Below are 22,737 nucleotides of genomic sequence, written 5' to 3'. Positions count from 1 at the left end.
CTCTCCTGCAACGTCAGATGCAGGCAGGGGTGTGTCACATTACTGCAGCTGTACTCCAGCTCCTAGAACGGTGCCCAGAACAGCAGGCATTCAATATATATTTGTGCAGTGACAAATGGGCAAATTTATTGATTAGCTAATTAGTTAATTAGCTGGGGCATCAGAATATCTTGCTTTTTCAAAATATTAATATCTGGGCTTCCTTTCCCCACCAGGCATATTGACATAGAGGTGGACTGATGCTGACATGACTCCCCCAAGCCTGAGCCCAATTTAGGACCACTGTCTCAAGCACATACACATAGAAAAAAATTGCTTTCGCAAAGAAATTTAGGCTGAAAAGAGAAGATATACTCTGATAGAAAGTAAGAAGACAGGAATAGATAATTCAAAAAAAGAAAAGAAACAGCAAAAATCAGAAACAGGAACCCTCATACACAGCTGGTGGGAATGCAAATTGGTGCAGCCTCTATGGAAAACGGTATGGAGATTCCTCAAAGAATTAAAAATAGAGATGCCCTATGATCCAGCCATCCCACTACTGGGAATCTATCCAACGCACCTGAAATCAACAATCCAAAGAGGCTTATGCACCCCTATGTTCATTGCAGCATTATTCACCATAGCCAAGAAGTGGAAGCAACCTAAGTGCCCCTCGACTGACGATTGGATTAAGAAAATGTGGTATATATATACAATGGAATACTACTCAGCCATAAAAAAAAGACAAAATCGTCCCATTTGCAACAACATGGATGGGCCTGGAGCGTATTATGTTAAGTGAAACAAGCCAGAAATAGAAAGACAAACACTGTATGATCTCACTCATATGTGGAATATAAACTAACACATGGACAGAGAAAACTGGACTGTGGTTACCAGGGCAGTGGGGGTAGGGGGTGGGCACAAGGGGTGAAGGGAGTCATATATGTGGTGATGGACAAACAAAAATGTACAACCCCAAATTTCACAATGCTAGAAACCATTAAAACATCAATTAAAAAAAAAATTACACCTTCTGTGGTAATTAAAGAAATAAATTTAAAAAATTAATGAGAGTTTTTAAAAATCATTGCCATTTAGGTGCAAAGAAGCAATATCCATTTTTTTTTGCAAATGTACAGTGAAATGAGCACTTTTGTGTGCTGCTAATGGCAGTGTCAAGTGTTAGACATTCTCCTCACTCTGTGTAGTCTTACATGGAGTGAGCTGTCGATCTCGATATCTGTCCTGCCACAGAGGGAAGCCTAAGATGGTATAGGACCAACATGAGGGAGATAGGAAATTGTGCTGGGAAGACTAATTCTTTAGTTGCTGCAGAGCGCTACAGATATTTAAAGATGTTGAACTCATTCAGATGAATCAATACCCGAGGAGTGACCCACTACTCTTCAACTGACTGCAAGTGCAGCATCTTCTACAGACTTCTAGAGAAGGAAATAAAAAGAACATTGCCCTCTTTAAGAGGCAAAGCTAAGAAGAATGCACTGTTAGCAAAGAAAAGAAAACTAAACTCTATCTAGTTCTTACCAAAACCCCATAGGACGACATCATTATCTAATGACACTGTAAAGAAGAGAATAAGAAAGGAAATGCCCCAGTGAATTACATGCCAGGCACAGTGCTGGAGACTGTATATGTGTTAGTCCTCTCCCTACGTGTTTCTCCCTTGAAAGTCAGTAGCTTTGCTTCATCAGGTGTAACAGACATTTATCAATATATAGCCTGGAGGAGACCTGAACAATTTGGTGTTTGGTATTAATACTAAAATAATCTTTAAATGGGCTTTTAGTTGGCTTTGCACGGACATAGGTTAGTTAGGTAATGAGTCATTTTTAAGTCAAAGCAAATGGAATTTTTGTGCTTTGGTCATCATTTTCACAGTGATTTCAAGTAAGTAAATGGAAATATGTTCTCTTTTCTATACATTTTTACAAGAATCAAGAGCAGTTTTCAGAGTTTCTCAACTAAATATCCTCCTCTGAAATAGCACACAAGGAATGTCATATCTATAAGGAAAACATAAATTCTGAACATAGCCATTTTGGTGAAGTAAAAATCAAACTGTTGAGTCCCCAGAGCTAGCTGGTGACAATTGGGGCAGGGGTGATGGTGCTCAATTGTGTCAAGTGAGAATCTTTATCCCTAGACATATTGCCACCAATTTCCACTGGTCCCAAGAGGGGCCCACAATAGGGGGTGAGAAAAACAGTTACTCCTTTTCAATTTCCACACCTCTTCACTGAGCAGTAAACCATAGTTCTTCTATTTATTACCATTCCCTCTCGACCAAATGTAATTTCCAGATTTCGTAAAGAGGAATGGAGAAAATAATATTAAATATAACTCTGAAATCTTACCCCAAATGATTCAAAATCCTTTCCATGGAAACTGGATGGAAATAGGATGAGAAATCTCATCCCTATTGCTCTTTCCCTCTATACCCTTCCTTGCAAGTAACAGAATGTTCCCCTAAGTGTCTTTAGTAAGAAAAACAAACCTTCACTTTTATTGTCAAATCCAAAGGCACTGCAGTTCCACACTCAGTTCTGGATCTGATTCTCTGATTCTTTGTTGGCTCTTATCCTCATAGGCATAAAATGGCTGCCTCAGCTCCAAGCTTCATATCCTGTCTTTACATTGCCAGAGACAGAAAGAAAGGTAGAGCAGTGATTTCTCTCATATTCATAGGAAGAACATATAATTTATCATTTGAACTAGAATTTTTTTGAAGTGAAAGAGGGCACTATTAATAATTTTATGAGGACAATACACATGAACCAGCACTATCTCAGGAAAACTGGGATATATGCTCACCCTACTGATTAGAAGCAAAAGCATTTTCCAAAAGCCCTGGAAGTTTGGAAGCGGCTCCACTTCCCTGAGCACATTGCCACCCACGTAGGCTTCTGTTAGCAAGGAAGAAGGTGGGTTAGCTGTTGAGTAGGTAACAAACTGTATCTGCCATCAGTCCAGGTCTCTGACAATAAAACTGAATTTCCTCTTCAGGTCTTAGAAATGGAGAAGGAGACCTGCTTTTCTGAAAATAAAGCTGCCGTGGGAGGTAGAGCTGTGATGTTGGTAACCATCCTTCCTCCAGACTTAAATCCTCATAAATCCCATTATTAGACACAAAACTCTCTGCTATAGTATTCTCAAAGTGCATACAGCAGTGCCCTATACTTGGCACGAGACTGCAATAGGTTTTTCAATGCCGGGGCATTCCTTAGCCCAAAGCGTAGGCATCCACATGCAGGCGAGGATGCTCACACCAGGAGACGTATTTCAGCCTGAGTGTCAGATTGAATGGCATTTATATTCTCAACGTTGAGAATTCCAGAATAAATACCTTGAGACTTTATTCTAGCTCATTCTCCAAGTCATAACCATGAAGTATTGCCTCTTATATAATCTCTAACCATCCTATTTTTTAAATCATTTGATGTACCTTTAAACCAAAATGCCTCAAAGTCCTGAAAAGTTATTCAGAAGGTTGGCAAGCACTCAAACAGATGTGCAATTAAAATCTTTATTATCCTTTTTTGAGGGCATCTGAACCATCTGAAAATAAAGTTACCATTCTGTTCCAAGACTTTGTTTCTTATGGTGGGAACACATATGTAACATGCCTTAAAAACTGTGAATGCTGGGGGTGCTGACCTCATTCAGTATGTTCACAACCAAAGGGGACAGACTCATCGTCAGATTCTGACTTTCCTTTACATTTACACAGTATGATGGCTAAGGTCCAAAAACCAAGGCTTTGACATTCAGCATGAAACAATATGTTTAAATGCTTATTATATTTCTATTATTAAATCTTCATTTCTCTTTGAAATAATTGGCAATGAAGAGTAGGGAGGAAGAGAAGCTTTTTTACATTTGCCCGACTAAGGCGAATGTCTGATGCCCGCCTTAGGCTGCTTGGGCAGGCGGTCTTGTGGGGACTGCTGGAGGAGGTGTGTGCTTGCATGTGCAGATGTTGGGGGAGGATGCTGGTCACTCGGTGACCACACCTCCAGGAGCAGCATTTCCAAAGTCCCCAAGGACAGGAAATTAACATCTTTGTCAACTGCTGACCCTCTCAGCTTGTGACATATAGGAAACTCCTAATTATGTAGAAAGCAATGGAAATCAGAAAAGATGTTTGCATTTTAGTATATTTATAATCTCATTATTCTAAAGTGATGGCTTCTACTCAATTTTCCTTTTTTTTTTTCTTTTTTGGTGAGGAAGATTCACCCTGAGCTAACATCTGTTGCCAATCTTCCTCTTTTTTTGCTTGAGGAAGATTAGCCCTGAGCTAACATCTGTGCCAATCTTCCTCTATTTTGTTTGTGGGTCGCTGCCTCAGCATGGCTGACGAGTGGTATGGGTCCACGCCTGGGATCCAAGTCCACAAACCAGGGCCACCTAAGTGGAGTGTGGCTAAACTTAACCACTATGCCACGGGGCCGGCCCCTTCTACACAATTTTTAGTGTGTGTTGGAGAGGTACCTCCCGTTCCATGAATGTATGACATGCCCAAAAAATAGAGAGACCCAACTGTATTTTAGACTTTGATTCCTGTGACCATTTACCAAGGAAGATCGGTACTCTCATAAATGTTCTTCCTGAATGATAGTGTATATATTCTAATCAATCTAGTCTACTTTAACCAAATCTTAAGCATTTCATTATTATTTTGGTCCATGTCACATTGTTCAAAAACAACAAAAAATCAACTCAAAGATCAAAAAGCTCAACTCAAACGTTAAATTCTATTCCTCACGTAGTGAAGATGAGGGCAGCACTGACTTTATGGTGATCTCCTTTATGGATGACTTTTTCATGCAACAACAAAGAAATGATGTCATAGGGAAAGATATTAATTAGGAAAGTGCTTTCCAGGAAAAGTGATTTTCTGGACTTAAATCAGACCCCTCCCCCCAACCAAAAAACCTTCTTTGTACCCGTCAGATAAAAAGATTTTCATTCGGCACATTACAAAGTGAATTTGTTACAGTCTCCTGCTAAGGTCTCAGAATGAACCCTAATGTCATTGTGCAAAACCCACCTTCCACTTTGGAAAACTTTGTTGATTTCTTTGCTTTGCAGTTCCTCACGGAGAGATTGCATATCGAACATGTCATCCCAGGAAAGGCGCAGAAGTGCATACGCAGTCTTAGGATCCTGTCCAAGCATATTAGAAGGTTGACAAACAGTCAAACATACTTGCAGGTAAAATCTTTCTTCTTCTTCAATAATGGTCTCAAAAAGCCACAGGAACGTGTTCTGCATGTGTGCTCTTAACATGCCCCATTTATCTAGCCTGAAATTGTATGTTGCTTGGCAAATGCGCGTATTATTTTAGTCTGAAGACAAATTTTGTCAGACAACAGATGCTCAGCCTCAAGCTTCCCAGGCAGTAGTTAGCTCTACGGGGCTCTCAGTAAAAGCATGCCTAACCCAGGAAGGCAACCAAGGAGGAAAGGATTAGAAGATAATTCCAATAACAAGGTTTTTGTTCCCAAACTGCCTTCGCACTCATGCTAAAAACTAAAATGCCTAAATAAGTACAGTCATTCTCAGTAGACAAGTTCACTCTGTCCTCTTTTGGATATAAATCAAGTCTCTCCCGCAGGATTAAAGACGAAACATAGATTGGGGTGCCTTGAGCTAGCAATGCCAAAATTTAATTTAAAACCGTCATAGCCAAGTCACCCTTCAAGCTCATGGCTATGGAAATAAAGCTACTCTGCTGCTATGTGACTCTTCCATTCTAGAACTTCAGTTCCTCTTTCACCTCTGCATTAGGTAATGACATAAAAAGACGCTAAATTTTTTTTAATTAAATGAAAAAATATGACACATAGAAATTAGACTATAAGACAAGAGTCGTTATTTTGGGTTGTAAAACCATGGGTTGTATCTATATTTCTTTTTATTTTTCAAATATTACTGGAATTCTTCAATGGGTATGTTATTTGCATTAAAAAATGCATAGAAAACTAATACAGTCGGCCCTCCATATCCACGGGTTCCATATCCACCAGTTCCGCATTGGTTGGTTGAATCCATGAATGCAGAACCCACAGATACGGAGGGCCGACTACCCAACTTGAACATTTGTGGATTTTGGTATCTGAGGGGGTCCTGAAACCAATCCCCTGTGGATACCGAGGGACATTCTAGTCTCAATAATTATAGTTTTGATATATTCTCTTTCTAAAATAAAGCTTCTTGATTTTTCTAAATGCAAATTTTATGCAGTTCCCTTCAGTAGGTTTATTTTCTATTCAACTTCTTATTTCACTTATTTCATTTCTTTAGAATTTCTAGATTTCTTTTATTTTAGGTTGGAAAAGGCTATCTCCTTGGTCCTCTTTAACAGAGCTTTTAGATATTAGTTGACTACAAATAGATTATATATACTGTGTTGTAACATATAAATATCTTTGAAGCAGCTACATATTACTGCTTTATAGAGAAACGTCTTGAGGGTGGGAAAATTATTTGTCTATGCATCGAGTGCAGCTGTAACTATAACGGCTTAAGTGGGAAAATAATACACGACCTATTCTCTTACCTGAAAGAAAGTTTTATTTATCCATTTTCCATTCAAATGTTCCAAGAACTAATCAGCTGAAGCCCCAGAGTCCTGAATGATAAAGTGTAGATGAGATGTTCTAGATTTGGGAGATTCTGAGGGCAGGGTTTATCAACTTTCTGCCTCTTCCAAAATATAACTTTAATCGTGTTCCAGTAGAATACTTGATTTATGAGGAAGGCTGAATGCCAATGAGCCTGCCAGGTCAGTTAGCTACAAAATGTACTTCCAGGTAAATCATTTAACCATGCCCTCCGATGCACTCCAACAGCCCCTTTTAGATACAATTTCCATATTGAATTGAAATTATTCACATACACGTCTGCCGCTCTGACACGAGGGTTCCATGAGAGCAGAACACTTGCTTCTCCTTCCCACCCAGTCCCTCTCAGAGTGCTTAGTATATAGCTGATATTTATTAAATACTTATTCAGTGACTCACTTAACAGTGTATTGATTATTTTAACTTTTGGATGAACAAAGCTATAACAAGCAAGTGCTTTTTAAAGAAGATCTCTGTGATAGACAGAGATAGAAGAGACCTTCTATCTATCACAGAGTCAGAAGACATGTTAGCAAGGCATGACATTTCAATACCTCCCTCTGCCCGGTCTTGCTTCCCCTCCCTTCCTTTCACAGGAGCTGATCCCTAATTAACATCATGCATCCAAAGCCTATTTTAGCATCTGCTTCCAGAGAACCCAACCCATGACTGCCTGAAAGTAAAATACAAGACAAAGCAGACTTTAAGGCTAAACACCTTAATGGCCTCTGTGCAAATGTCACATCTTCAAAGAGGCCTTTGCTGACCCCCCTCCCTAAAATAGGTCCCCTCCATCTCCCACACCCACTCCACCCCTCTTGCTAGCGATATCTCTTCCTGGATTGTTCGCTGGCTTACTGTCCTCTGTACTAAAAGATAAATTCCGTATAGCAAAGACTTTGACTTGTTCATTGCTGTGTGCCAAGCACCTATGAGCACTGCCTGGATGATAGTAGGCGTTCAACCAATATTTATTGAATCAATAAACCATTGCTAGATTTATTATTTTAGGAACATAAAGGGAAAACCTAAAAACCAGGGTCTATATATTGAAATTTTAATAAGCGTTTCTTTCTGTGGTTAAATTAAACAAAAAAATCATTGAATGTGCCAAATAGTCTCAGTAGTTAATTGGATTCAACCGTTATAACTATAAGCCTTTGTGCAATCATGGAAATAATTACTAATTCATAAATCCTGAACAAATAAAAACCTGAGGCAGACTAAGAGGATCATCATCCACTTTCTCCCCCTTACTGTGTTTTGGTTTGGTTTCCATGTAACTTTTTTTGTGTTTTGTTTTGAGAGAAAACTCCAAGAGTATATGTTTCAGGAAGATCTCATTCTCTCACAGGCTACAGAGGGAGATCATAACGGAGGAAAAAAGCAATGGCCAGGAAGAGAAGGATAGAACATTATTCTATGTGGGCTCAGCCTATTCATTAATTCACTTCAAAAGTCTGTATTTAAAAGTCTGTATTGAGTGGCTCCTATGAGCTGAGCATAATGCCAGATGCCTTACCTCATGTGAGTACATGCTAGTGGGGAGACAGATAATATACAGGTAAACAGATCAGCAAACCAAATAATTATAGCTTGTGAAAAATCCTTTTAAGAAAAAAAATAGAGTTCTATCGATGACAAAGAGTAAACAGAGGCAGGGTGGGATTAGTGTTAAGATGGGATGATCACCTTCTTAAGGAGGTGTCATTTAGGCGGAGACCGGAAGGAAGCACCCACGCAGCGATCAGTGGAAGGCAGCTTCCCTGCGGAGGGAAAAGAATGAGCAAAGATCCTGAAGCAGGAACAAACTTGGTGGTTTGAGCAGGGTGGGGACTAGGGGAGGCACTCACCTCATTTGCAAAATTCAAGGGGGTGCCAAAAACCTCTGTAATCAAGATAAATAATATTTTAATGAGATACTTTTCAACATCAAAATTAATGCAAAAAACCGGTGATGAGCAAAATATCAATATTTTCAATAGAGATAAATTCAGCATTGCTGACTTTTCCTTTTGCCTCAAGTTCCAATATAGCTTGGCATAACACTGGTACTGATCCTATCTTTAAATTTTTGATATTTTGTGAGTCACTCACCTCACACTTGTCCCAGTCCCAGGAGCGAGAGACAAAAGCAAGGCAGTGTGGCTGCAGCACAAGAAATGAGAGGAGAGGGAAGCAAGGCCAAATCTTCAGGTCCTTGTAGAAATATGAGCTGGATTTCATTCCTGGGGCCATGGGAAGTCACTGAGGTGATTTAAGCAAAGGTGTGTCAAGCTTCTGCTGGCATTTTTAAAAGATCAATCACACTCTGAGGTGACTGAGGAGGAGCTTAGATAGGGATTGCCCTAGACCGGTGTTGTGGAGATATACTTTAGAGAAAGAAGCAAGGCTTACTGATGTAATAGGTTGGAGAGAATGAGGGAAATGGAGGAAACCACAAGGACTCCTCGTCTCCAGTTTGAGATGGGTGAGTGGTGGTGTCATTTACTGAAATAGAAAAGCTGAAGAGGAGCGGGTTGGAGAAAAGGGAGTAAATCAAGAATTCCATTTTGGTTTGTTTATGTTTGAAATGCCATTGAGCCATATACTATGTCAAGTACACAACTAGAAATATGAGTTTAGATTTCAGAGAAGAGATCTGAAGTCGAGTTAGAAATTTGGGATATTGCAACACAGCGATGACTTGCAAAGTTTTGCAAATAGATCAAACCATCTAGGAGAGAGTTTAGAACAGTGCTTTTCAACTTTAACTACGCATTAGAGTTAATATTGTATCAGTTCACATTTCACCTCTGACACTTCACACTTCTTCCTCATATTTCCTGCTTCACACTCTCACTTCACACTTGACACTTGACACTTCCTATGTCCCACTCGACGTGTGTAAAACTTTATAACAGTATAATTCTATTTTCCTGCCCCCTCATCCTTTGTACCACTGTTGTACCATCTTTTACTTCTACATTCATCATACACTCCACCTTAAGATGTTATTATTTTTGCTTTGAAGAGTCAAATATCTTTTAAGAAAATTAGGAGGGAAAAATCATGTTCTTTAATATTTACACATTTACCATTTTTTGTTCTTCTCCTTCCTTTCTATAGATCCAAGTTTCCATATGATATCGCTTCTCTTCAAACTGAAGCATTTAGCTTTTCTCAGGGCACAATTTTGCTGGTTACATATTCTATCAGGTTTCATTTATCTGAAAATGTCTTTATTCTACCTACATTTAAAAAATATATTCACTAGATATAGATACAGAGTAGAGAAGTTTGGTTTTTTTCTCTCACTTTCAAAATGTTGTTTCATTGTCTTTTGGTCTCCATCGTTTTTGATAAAGTCCAACCATCATTCATATCATCATTCTCCTCTGTGATGTGATGTTTTTCTCTGGCTGCTTATCAAGATTATTGGATTTCAGCAGTTTGACCTAGGTGTGGTTTTTCTTTGTATTTATGTGCTTGGAGATCACTGAGTTTCTTGAATATCTAAGTTGATATTTTTCATCAAATTTGAGAAACTTAGACCAGTAGTACTTCAAATTTTTTTCTATCACATACTCTCTTCTCTTTCTTGGAATCCAATTACACATATATTAGACCATTTGATATGTTCTATAGGTCCCTAAGGCTGTGTTCATTTTTCTTCAATCTTTTTTCTCTGTGTTCTCCAGATTGAATACTTTTTATTGATCTGTCTTCAATTTCACTGACTCTGTATTCTGCCATTTTCAATCTGCTATTAAGTCCACCCAGTGAATTTTTCATTTCAGTTATTGTAGTTTTTAGTTCTAGACATTCAAAAATTACATAGTGTAAAAGGAGAGATGGAAGGTGCAGAAGAGAAGGGAAATGGGATCTAGTGAAAAAGAGGAGAGATTTACCTTTAGCAATTCCATAAGGAAAGAGAGGAAGAAGAGAAGACAGGTGCAGATGATCAACTTTTAGATTCTATTGTGAGGAAATTTCAGAACTCTTGCTCAATAGCTTCTGATTTGTCAGTGAAATATGAAACATGTTGTCAAGCGTGGAAAGTAAGGGAGAGACTTAAGGAGACAGAAAACAGTAATTATCTTCAAAAGTAGGAAAGTTTCTTTATTAGGCAAATGAGCAGGATTTGTTATATGAAGATTATGTTCATGATTTTCTCACAATATTGGGCTACATGGATGGAGATAATTGAAAGTTTTTAAGACAAGTATGACAGAGGCAGAGAGTGGCAAAGAGCTTGAGTGCCCTTGATCTCCAGTATAGGGATGAGCTAAAAGATGAAGAGAGAGCAAAGTGAAGACACAAAAGAACTGACTACTTGTGAGAAAGAGTTCAGATCACTAAGTTGAAGGGCATGATGAGTTTGAAGACCTGTGGCAGTGAGGGCAGAGGCATCAGTAAACCTTATGTAAAGTTGAGAGGGATCAAAGGATGGGACATTTAAAATTGAGAATTTTAATTTGGTACAATTTCTAGTGGAGAAACATTTAGGCTGTGAATGTGAGACGAGCTTGTGGTGGAGGAGGTCAAGGAACTGAGATGTTAGGGTGTCAAATGCATAATAAAGTTTGGGGAGGTGAGAAATTCTATGAGAAAAAAACCAAACTTCTCTACTCTGTACCTATATTTAGTGAATATATTTTTTTAAATGTAGGTTATCATTATCTGAAAATGAAAGCTGATAGAATATGTAGCCAGCAAAATTGTGCCCTAAGAAAAGCTAAATGCTTCAGGTTGAAGAGAAATTATACCATATGGAGACTTGGATCTATAGAAAGGAATGAGAAGTGCAAAAAATGGTAAATGTGTAAATATAAAGGTAAACTGGGTGCAGAAGAAGGACTTTAGAGGGAGGAGAGAAATTAGGAGATGTACCAAACAGTACGTAGGAAAGAGTCCAGGTGATGATGGAAACTTGGAAAAGAGAGCAGAACTTTTGGAAGGACCTGAACCAAACCAGGATGAAACATGGTGGAATAAGTTTTGAAGGTCCCTTAGAAGGTGAGAACTCAGTTCTAGAGTTATGCACCTGAATATTTAGCTCCTTCCAGTTCAAAAGCATGCTGGCAGCAAAATGATTTGTGAAAACTACGAGCAATTCTTCTGAAGGTCTCTGACATAGGCTTGGCTAAGCTGATGATAAACTCTACTTCAATGGCAATACCTAATATGCCAAAAAGATTTTTTTTTACTAATGTCATATATCTAGCTTTAAGGTTCCCCAACTATCCCTACACCAGGTCAACATAATAACTTTAATAAATGTACAGATGGAGGATTTATTTTTTCAATTTAAAAGAGAAATTAGCCTTAGAACTATTTTTATCAATCAGCATGCATCTGAGTTTGTTTGGGAGCAAAGCAGCAGCATGAACCCAGAGGCCCTTTTGCAATGGGATTATCACACTCAAATGTGGTTTACAAACTAGTCTAGAGAAACTTTCTGTGCTCTTCATATTTTGGACCAAGTGAAGTAATATTGAAGAGGAACATACATTTTAGAACTTGAACTCAACATGCCCAGCACAGCTCCTTGAGGAAGCAGCCCAGCCCTCTCCATGCTTACATGATAAGCAAGCAAACTACAGCATGGTTTTTAAAGAAAAATCTCTTCTTTACACAAAGGTTGCACAGTAAGATGATCATCTCGTATATATTTGCCAAAAAGGACCCTCTGCAAGTGAAGCCAGTCACATTTATCATATGTTAGGTGCTCTTTCTGTGCACTCTGACTTTTTGACAATTTGTATTTTGATATTTGTATTCTTTTTGGTCTTCGCTGCTGCTCTTAAGGTAGGATCTGTTGTTGCAAAGACCAAGAAAAATTTCTTTATGGCCTCAGTGTCTGACATATAGCTGGTATTCAAGAAGGATTTGTTGAGTGAATGGATGTAGGCAGGCAAAGAAGACAACTCATGTAGTCTGGTAATGAAATTAAAGTTGTAATCTCTTGAATCCAGGATGTATGACAGAATAATAGTTCATCTTCTCCATCTGTTTCTCATGAAAAGTAAGAGTTAAAATAATGCCATGAGTAAGAAAAATGGTCAGACTCACTCTTAAAACTAAGTTTTTGTTGTTGTTTTTTGTGAGGAAGATTAGACCTGAGCTAACATCTGCTGCCAATCCTTCTCTTTTTACTGAGAAAGATTGGCCCTGGGCTAACATCCATGCCCATCTTCCTCTACTTTTTATGTGGGACGCCTGCCATAGCATGGCTTGGTAAGTGGTGTGTAGGTCCAGGCCTGGAATCCGAACCCATGAACCCCAGGCTGCCAAAGGGGAGTGTGCAAATTTTACCGCTACGCCACTGGTCCAGCCCCTTAAAACTAAGTTTCGAATAGCACTGCCCTGAGAAAGAGAGTCTTAATGCTTCCAAGACAAAGAAAATGAAGAGAATTTACTGGCTCACCAAAATGTGCCAAGGAGTTGCCTAGATCGAAAGGTCGTAAAAGTTCTTGCAGCATTTGTAGAAACATGGAGGCATTTGATAGCTGGTCTCTGTCTTAGTTAGTTCACTCTGCTATAACAAAATGCCGTAGGCTGGGTGGCTTATAAACAACAGAAACATTTCTCACAGTTCTGGAGGCTGGAGGTCTGAGATCAGGGTGCCAGTGTGGTCAAGTTCTGGTGATGGCCCTCTTCTTGACTGCAAACTGCCAACTTCGTGTCGTATCCTCACGTGGCAGAAAGACAGCAAGAGAGCTCTCTGGGGTCTCTTTTATAAGGGCATTAATCCTGCTTATGAGGACTCCACCCTCATGACTTAATCACTTCCCAAAGGCCCCACCTCCTAATATCATCACATTGGGGGCTGAGATTTCAACATATGCATTTGCAAGGGAAGACACCAACATTCAGTTTGTAACAGCCTCTACTGACACTAAACTGAGCATAGCGTGTCTTGGCAAATTGTAGAGATTCACTTTAGGGTGACAAATAAAACAGGGATGTCTCAGTTGGTGCTACTGCACCGTGGGGAGTTTCTAGTTCAGTCCTCTCCTCATGGCTGCTATTTCTTACGGCTGTGAGTACTAACAGCTTTTCCAGTTACTTCAACAGAAAAGAAAAGGGATAAATTGTATCTCAGTTCAAGGAGAAAGAGGAAGTTGGTATATAAACATACACTTTAAAAAGAAAAACTTGTGAATTGGCGTTATATTCAACATGCAGAAATCTTAAAGGACAACGTCCAGATTTTGCCTCCATAAATGACGCAGCTAGATGGCCCCAATGGTGGCGATGGTAATACACTTCCTGTGCCCCACCACACACCTATCATCACTGAGCACTGCTGCAGGGCCCTCTGCAGCCATAGTACTTTGCACTGATGTATGTGTTTGTGGGCAACAAGATATTTTCATATATGAGAGTCCTATTTTTCTCATTATAGTAAAGATGTACAAAAGGAAAGGATGTGCTTCCTCTTTTTCTTCCTCTCTTTCTCGTCTGTCTCTGCCTTTCCTTCAGTCTGTCTTCCCAGCTTTCTTTCCAAAGTTCTTTTCATTCAGTTTCCAAATGGATGATCTCAATTCTTATGTCTCTATTTTTATTTACTACCAGATCCTCATCCTCACCGTTAAATCCCTGGCCTTCTCAGAATCTTAGAACTTTACTGGGTAAAGGGAAAAGTATTCCATACAGAAGGATCAGCAAGAATTAGTCTTGGGTAGGAGTTTACTTAAGCCTAACTCTTCTTTAGTGCCATCTCTGTGAGACACAGAGCCCTGTGAGAAGATGGTGGTGTAGCTTTAAAATAATGCCATTCACCCCGGGGCGGGAAAAGAATGTCAAGACTTGGGACTGAAAAGCAAAGGATCACATCTGATCTCAAGGGCGGGGATATGGAGATGGGAGGAGAAGGGTTCATTCTAGATGTAGCATGGAGCCAAGACTAAATCCTCAGACCCATCTACCTGCCGTGGCGCCATAGGAATGCCTGGGAGAATGTGTGTACTTAAAACCCAAAAGAGCTGGTCCTTTTGGGAGCCCAGTTCTGAGGAGGCTGGGAATGACTTTAAATGAGCAAAACAATTGAAGATAAAGACTTTTCATCTCTAATCCGGAACCCCTGATACGATCAGTGGCCCTAGATCACCAGAACTCTCTTCTTTAGTGGGCACGTATCACCTTAGGCTGCCAGGTTGTGGACTTTAGCGCCATGCATGTGGCCACATGACTGCAGAGTTTCCAGCAGTTCCATGGCACTGGGTGGCCTGATCACCAGTGTTTCAACAGTATAAAGGCAGCAACAGCTACTCAAAAAATTAGAGGACTATCAGTGGATATAGCAGGTTTCCTGGATTTCTGTGAACAGATTATCAAATTAGGCCTAGATCTCTGGGCAGAGTGGACAATGCTGGAGTTCTTGGAGAAATCCCAGGAAGGAAAGCATGAGGGAGAGAAGAACTATATTATTTGTGATAGACGGAATGAGACTCCGTGACATTAATGTGACTATTAAAAGTAATGAGTTGCTGTTCTATGCCCTGAGCTGAAGTTTTCACTGCCCTGCCCACAGCCCCTGGTGGACCCAGAGGTCACATGCAGACCATCCCTGCACACAGCAAAGCTTCAGGCAGCTCTCTCTGGAAGGAGCCAGAGCATGTTCAGTCCATGTGCAGGGCAGCCCAGAGGGCCAAGAGCTCACACCCAGCAACTGGTGGATAAATGCCCCAGCTTCCTCACTCCTCAAGGAGACAGTTCTGAGGTGGGATCCACACAGTCTCTCACAAGGTCCCAGGGGGTTACGCCTCAGTTGCTCATAGTGATAACGTGCTCATTCCTGTTCTCCTTAGCGGCTTTGCTCCATTCTCTCTCCTGCTTCTCCCCTCCCTCATAGTGCTTCCTGGGACTAGCTCTCCTCCTCTGAAAACATGAGAGAGACAGAGAGAGAAAGAGAATGACTCACACCTAAATCCTTTTTTCAGAGTCTACTTTGGGGAAACAAAATTAAAACAAGTGTAATCTGTGAAGAGGGACATATTGTTTAACCTCTTTACTTCCACTAGACTTAGCTCGTTGGGGAAAGGGAGTGTGTTTGTATTTCTGGTGCCTTCCATATCCTGATACTTTTTTCAGACTCTTAAATATTTGCTGAATAAGTGAATGTGGTACCTGAAAATATCCAGTTAAGCTATCACGCTTTCCTTCTTATAAGTAACATGCTCAGTTTATTGAGTAAAAGCAAATTGGTGACAACTATTGTAGCCATGAAAAGTGGTACCTACTTCTAAAAAAGACGTCCACTTAGCTTTTAGGATAACGAGAAGCAAAGCTGACCTCACACCCTAGACCAGCAGTTCACTGAGGGATTATCTGTCACACACACACACACACACACACAGACACACACACACACACACACGCACATGACTTCTCCCAGGACTATACAAGGCAACACCAACATCACACGTACCATGAAGGGATACGACACAGCTAAGGCAAAATGCCTTTTTATTCCACACAAAAACATTCAGTAAAGCCCATGTAGGCTGGTGAAACACACTTAGAGAGAATGTTTAAACACTGCAGAGTCTAGTAAATAATACCTGTCCTCTTAATTGACTAGCTGCTGTCAGAGTGGAGAAATAGCTGAGACTCAGGGATGAAAGACAATAAATAGCTCCAAATATAATATCTATCCCTTCCTTCTTCCCTAACTTTTGCATCTTCCTATCTCTTTCTACCACTTCCCCAAATTATCTACATCTATGATAGGTCAGAGAATGGTCTAACATCAGTATATTCTTGGTTTTTCAGTCTTAGCTAGCACTATTTTCTATATAATTATTTTTGAAGTCAACGTGGACAATAATGTACCGTAAGAAGTGGGGTGGAGTCTCTTGAATGAAGTAGATATTTCTATGCAGTCATCTTGAAATGACGCAGCTTCTGGGGCAGGAACAGAGGCCCTGGGAGACAGACTGTAAACCAAAAAGGGAAGAGATGCCTTCTTTTCTCTGTGCCAGATCCTCAAATTATTAGAGCATTAAGTTGCCCGGTGGAGTTCTGGTGGTTGGGGATGCTGTGGGCAAGGTAGGGAATAGATAGTGGCGATGAACTGGCTGCTGGCACAGGAAGGCAGGCCAGGGGTGTGTCAGGGCCCTGTCGAGGGACTCTGTGCAGCCACTTCAAGTATCAGTGATTAGCTATTCTGTGTTATACTTCTCCAAGATCACCTTGTCTTCAATGAAGTGTTGTTAACAAATTTGGCAGTATGGTCTTAGCTACAGAGGATTAAGGGAGAGGATTAATGTAAGGGAGGTCATGCCCTGCCCTCTAAGTACTAAGTGGTGTTAAGAAAAGCAGGCAGTATGAAAGCAGAACGGAGTTTGCCTCAGGAGGAAGGAAAAAATAGAGCAGAAGGATTTAGGGAAACACTTCCAACAGAAAACAGCACTTTGGGGAGCTTTTAGAAATAACTAGAATCACTTTTCCATTGTTGGTCCTCATGTCACCTGAAAGCAGGTGTGCTGAGCATTTACTGGATGTCTTTGGTTACAGGCAGTTACTTCTATTTGTTCTGCAGGGTGATGTTGGCATCGTTTACCCCAGAGAATCCCTCTGTAGCAGGCCAGCTAGAAGTGTCTTGAGGGTTCATTGCAAATATTGTCCAGATACTTCTCATCTCCCAAATATTTAGCAGGAAAGAATAAGTACCATTTATTGATTATGGTGTTGGTTCACTGCAATGACCAAGGTTAATGATTTGTTCATTTTAACTAGTATGATGTGTTTATATTAATCAGTAAGGTCCAGAAGCAAATATTAAGGAATTTGAATTTTCAAACATCTACTTGAATTTCTCCTTGACCTTGGCATTTGAAAATGTAATTCATCAATCTGTGAATTCTTTACTGCCATTTGGACATCAGCTTGTTGGACTTTGCCTTTTAATGTAAACCTGTAGTGTTGATCAATGGGTGTTAAATTCTAATTCTCCATATCGATCTCTAGAGCCCCTTTCTCTATATCAACCCAAACAAAACCTACATGTAGTTTACTGAAATGCATTGAAATTTGAATATTGAATGAAACTATGTTTCTGAAATTTTGATCTTGGAGTACTTTTCTGAAAAAGCCATTATACACTGATAATCCAAATCTCTTGACCTTCAGGGAATAGGAGAGACAACCCTTTAGCCGGCCCTTGGCCTAATTCAGTTGAGTCCCAGAGCTGACATTATTTATGGAAACATAAGCAGTTGGTTGGATGAATGCCCAGGGACCTTGGCATTGTAGCTACTTAAATAAATCAAATGATCCAGAAAACTGGTATTATATGAGACCTCCACTTGAACTGCCACCTCCCCCATACCCACTGGCAAATCCAAAGGGTAAAGAGGACCCTCATTCATTACAAGGGGGAGCAGAGCCAGGCAGAATGAGGGGAGAGAGCCTAGTCAGGCATGCTCAGTGTTTAGTGACACGGAGCCCCTGTAATATCATGATGGGAGTAGAAAGAGACCACCCCCTCTAGAAATGAGAAATGCTGCTTAGATTGTTTCTGGTACAAACTTGGCTTCTAGAATCCAGGCTATTTCTCAGGACCGTGTCCTGAAGCTTAACTGAAGCATAAACCACAGGGTCAGGCAGAATTAAGAATCTACATTTAGGGTTTTGGTTTTCATTATTTCTACCATTTTACTAAACACCTTTACCCCTGTGGCTTGTTTCTCAAAAATCTGGTTATCTTGTAGTGTCAGACATTTCCCAGAAATTTTCCCCCAGGTAAATGAAGTCCTGCTTGAGCATAATAAAGAAATGCAACCCCACCATCTAAAAATTCAGGATAGAGACAAAATAGCCTAATTGAATATTGACCGAATAAAGCTATCTGGTTTATTTCTTACTTTAATATTCTTTCTTAAAGGAAACCTTATCAGTCTGGCCTCTGTTTTGTTTTTTTGCCTCTGTTCTGTTAAACAGAGCTACCAGCAAGATCAGCAGGAAAATGGAAATGCTGCATGAAGATATTTAGATCATAATTCTCCAAAAGTGGAACCACATCTGTCTCCTAATTTAGTAACAGATACTTGGAGAGACCGATGAATGTTATATCAATTATCACAACAGCAACACCAGTAAACATGCAATGAGTTACAGCTCGAATGCATTCAAGATGGACTTCACCTCCATGAGATTTAATTAAATACTATGCATATAAATAATCTCACACATTCTAATTCCTTATCCCAGTCAGAGTAACCCTGGACCTGCAGCCTCTTGCTCTGCTGCATGACTAGGTGTTGATTTGAAAACTAAGAGCTACTAATAAAAGGTCAGGCCCAAAGGAAAAGCATGCATTCTGGGCTGTCATCTCTATCACCTTCTTTGTATATCTGTGGATTTGATCCTTTTATAAATAGCCTCCACTGTCCAGAACATTGGAACACAGATTGTTTCCCATACTACTTATCTTCAAAATTTTAAGCCACTGAAAATGTGACAGGTGACAAGTCAGGGTCTTGTTAATTGAAATTCAAATGCTGATGGAATAAATTTGATGTTGGGGAAGGTTGGGATGTGGAAGCGGGAAGAAAGACCAAGAGAGAAAGCTGTCCCTGTACTGTCACATTTGGCATTAAAAAGACCCTCAAAGGGCCTGGGCCAGTGGTGTAGTGGTTAAGTTTGCACATGCCACTTCAGCTGCCTGGGGTTCACAGGTTCAGATCCTGGGCGCCTACCTATGCACCACTTATCAAGCCATGCTATAGCAGGCGTCCCACATTTAAAGCAGAGGAAGATAGGCATGGATGTTAGCCCAGGGCCAATCTTCCTCAGCAAAAAGAGGAAGATTGGCAATGGATGTTAGCGCAGGGCTAATCTTCCTCAGCAAAAAGAGGAAGATTGGCAATGGATGTTAGCACAGGGCTAATCTTCCTCAACAACAACAACAACAACAAAAAAGACCCTCAAATGTGCATGCTCGCATATTATTTGGGGTCCTGACCAACCATAGTACCTAGCCCATCCATCACCACTTATAAGGGAAATGCCCTGCCCAGCTGCCTGGCCAAGAGGGAGCATCAGGGAGCTCCCTCACCTCCCTCACCTGTGAGCCATGCTCCTCCTCTCCACCTTTGGACCACAGTTTCAACCTCTGAGCTGGACGGGGGGACCTGTGTGGGAGCCTGGAGTGGAAATGACTTCCAAAGCAAGAAAGCATTGAGCAACTCAGATTGTGCAGTAGGAGTAAATGCAGAAAGGTTGTGAGGTAGAGAAGTGATGAGGGCCTAGAGAGCCAGAGTCACGAAGGATTCAAATATCTGAGTAAGCAGAAGCTACACGACAGAGAGTCAGGGAGCCTTAGGAGCTCTTAGGAAGTGGGGTAAAATGAGAAGACACTAGAAAGAGTATAATTGGAAAGTCATGTTAAAGGCATTGCAGTAAAGAGAAGATCCAGACTCCTCTGCTTTACAGGAGTCTAGAATCCCAGTGGGCCTTTAGTTCCAGACTCACAGAGAACTGGCCAAATCAGGTTCTGTTCTGCCCAGGAGACCTGCTTCCTACACTGCCTTGTAGCTGACAGACTTGTCAGCTACAGACTTGTTTCCTTTTCCCCACATATAAAAACTAAGACTCAGATAAGCTAGGTTAATGCTTTTCTCGTGGGCATATTCAAGTCTCCTTATGTGACAAGCATCAAGGACAGTGTGGGAACACTTGAGATGAATTTACTTTTAACTGTCAAGTGCATTAAAACTGTTACCCATCAGCATCTTGAGATGCAGGGGGAAAAAAAAGGATAATTAAACCCAGCCTTTCAAATAAGCATGGTTGCAAAGGTTACAAAACACTTCAGTGTTGCCAAACTTGGCGAAATCAATTTCCATTTTGTTACTGTATGTGTCGTGTGGAGATTGCTGAAACCAACAAAATGAAGAGCATTAATAATTGGTATTAATAGCTGGTATAAATTAATTTGCTTATTTGCCTAAAAGAAATTTAGCCAAACAATTCATTATACTGAAGCCCTGCACATTATATAATATAAAACATATACTTCCTATGGTTTTAAAAAATGAGGCATTTGAAGTTTGAGGAAATTTAACCAGTTAATGAAAACTAGATGAGAGTCCCTTTATTTGTCAATAAAATGAAGCCAATTTGATGGGTGCAGAAGGGACATCTTAATGACTTCAAAACCACAGAAAATATAAAGGGTAGCACATAAAACATAACTGACTGACTTAAAATAAAATGGAGCTAATGTAAATTCATATTTGTTGGCAGCACTTGCTGACTACCAGCACTTAGGAGTCATTACTCGGTTCTTCTGCAATGCCTAGGAGGTGGATGGGGAATAAATAATAAGCACAAATGGGACATCAAATGCCAGTGAGTTCAAGTACTTTGTGAAAAATATTTCATGTGTTCATTTCAACAGGTATTTACTGTTGGGCAAAGCCGTGGTTTGCCTGCCATTGGCCCTATTACAAGAATCAGTGTTGGATGTGGTGGGAGGTGGTGGGGGCAGAGTTGAGGACCCCCTGTGCCCAGCTTTTTGTATATAATCATCTCTTGTCACATGCCCAGGACACGTTTGGTTCTTCAAGTGCTCGATTATAAGCTTTGAGGACTATTAGGCTCTAGGCTTCTTTCTCTATTCTTCCTCCTTTCTTGCCTGTTCATTTTTATTAAGGATTCTACCGGAGAGAAGTTTGTTTCTAACTGCTCCCTACAAAGGATGAATACACCAAAAGTTGGCTATAATTTCAGAGTCTTAGAAATTTGTCATAAAAATCAGGCAAGAGTTTAGTCACATGGAGCAAACAGTGGGTGGGAAGAAGCTGATTCTCAAACAGGGTAAGATATTAGTTGCAAAGACATTTCCTACTCCTGTCTTATAAAGAATTCACCTTCACACCTATTGACCCATACAATGTCATTCACCCATCCTCCATCCAAGAGAACCTCAAGGAAGAAAAGCCATCCTCATTCAATGACCTGGTACTGAGTGCGTTTAGGATGTTAGGGCATAAGTCATTCAAAGCCTGGACGCTTATAAAGCTAAACTCTCCGAACAGAGCTGCAATGGCCACAAGAAGCTCCACAAGGGTAACCTGTCAGGCCAGCCTTGACCCCTGGATTTAAGGTACCGCTGAACTCCAGCAGGGAGCCCAGGAGAGCAAGCTCTGGAAAGCCTGTCCAGACGGTGTGGTTTTCCTACTCCCATGTGCAAATCTCAGATTTCACTTCCCCTCAAGGCACTGCAGGCTTCTCTGAGTAAAAGAATTGAATGCTTATTAGGATTCTGCACGTGCTCTCTGAGAACGGCACCCCACATTCCTCGGCGCCCTCCTTGCATCGTTAGCACAAACACTTATCCACGTCTGACAGGGGACATCAAACCACTTTGGGTAATTGCATTTCCAGAGCAGTTGATATTGAAATGGGGGAGATTTGGCTTTGCCCCTTGCCTTACTCAAAGAGTAGATAAGATCTAGCATTCTTGCTTTTTTTTTTTTAATAATTAGTCAAAAAAGTTTTGCCTCAAACTATTTGACTGTTTTCTCCCTACCCATGAACTCTAAGCGTTTACCAGAAGCTTTGTTTGCAACATGTGCTTCATTATCTTATTTAATCATGGATTATCTTTCCACCTAATTAAACTCACTTTTCACTTTGAAACATTGCGTTATAAAGAAAAATACAGATGTCATGTAGAATTATTTTACTAATCTATTACACATCAGTCAAATAATTGCCCTCAGGTAGCTAAAGATGAGACATCGTTGCAACTATGATTGAACTCTTTCTCTTGTCTTCCTTCAAATTCCAGAATTTTTAAGGCCAGGTAAGTAGAAAGGAGCCAGATCCTGAACACTGCTGAGAAAACATCTTCCGAAATCAATGTCATGCATTTGGATTTCTGATTAGTTACAAAAAAAGATCCACTAAAAGAAATGTGTTAGACAAAATACTGTGCTGTTCCTTTGCTTTACTTTTCAACTTAGTTATATCTTCATTTTCATTTACTGGATGGGACATAGAAGGACTGTCCTTGAGAATCTGTCCACATCCATGACCAAAAGGCATCTTCAATCCATGAGTTCTGGTCTAAATTCATTAGTTAAAATGAGAATAAATACTTAATATTCAG

At 40.2% G+C, this 22,737-nt stretch overlaps 1 long non-coding RNA gene across 3 annotated transcripts in view; it reads left to right on the top strand.

The window, feature by feature from the left end:
* LOC147916257 (uncharacterized) overlaps nt 1–22,737 on the top strand; it is an 85,810-nt gene that overhangs the window by 29,890 nt on the left and 33,183 nt on the right. For all 3 annotated transcript variants that reach the window (XR_015553194.1, XR_015553193.1, XR_015553192.1), the window contains one exon: nt 5,098–5,220. This is a non-coding gene — a long non-coding RNA (uncharacterized LOC147916257). The remainder of the gene's footprint in view (nt 1–5,097; nt 5,221–22,737) is intronic.

Source organism: Ceratotherium simum, chromosome 9 (assembly GCF_057802395.1).
Source record: "Ceratotherium simum simum isolate JZ-2026a chromosome 9, ASM5780239v1, whole genome shotgun sequence".
Lineage (NCBI taxonomy): Eukaryota > Metazoa > Chordata > Mammalia > Perissodactyla > Rhinocerotidae > Ceratotherium > Ceratotherium simum.
This window is presented reverse-complemented; position numbering and strand designations above follow the sequence as displayed.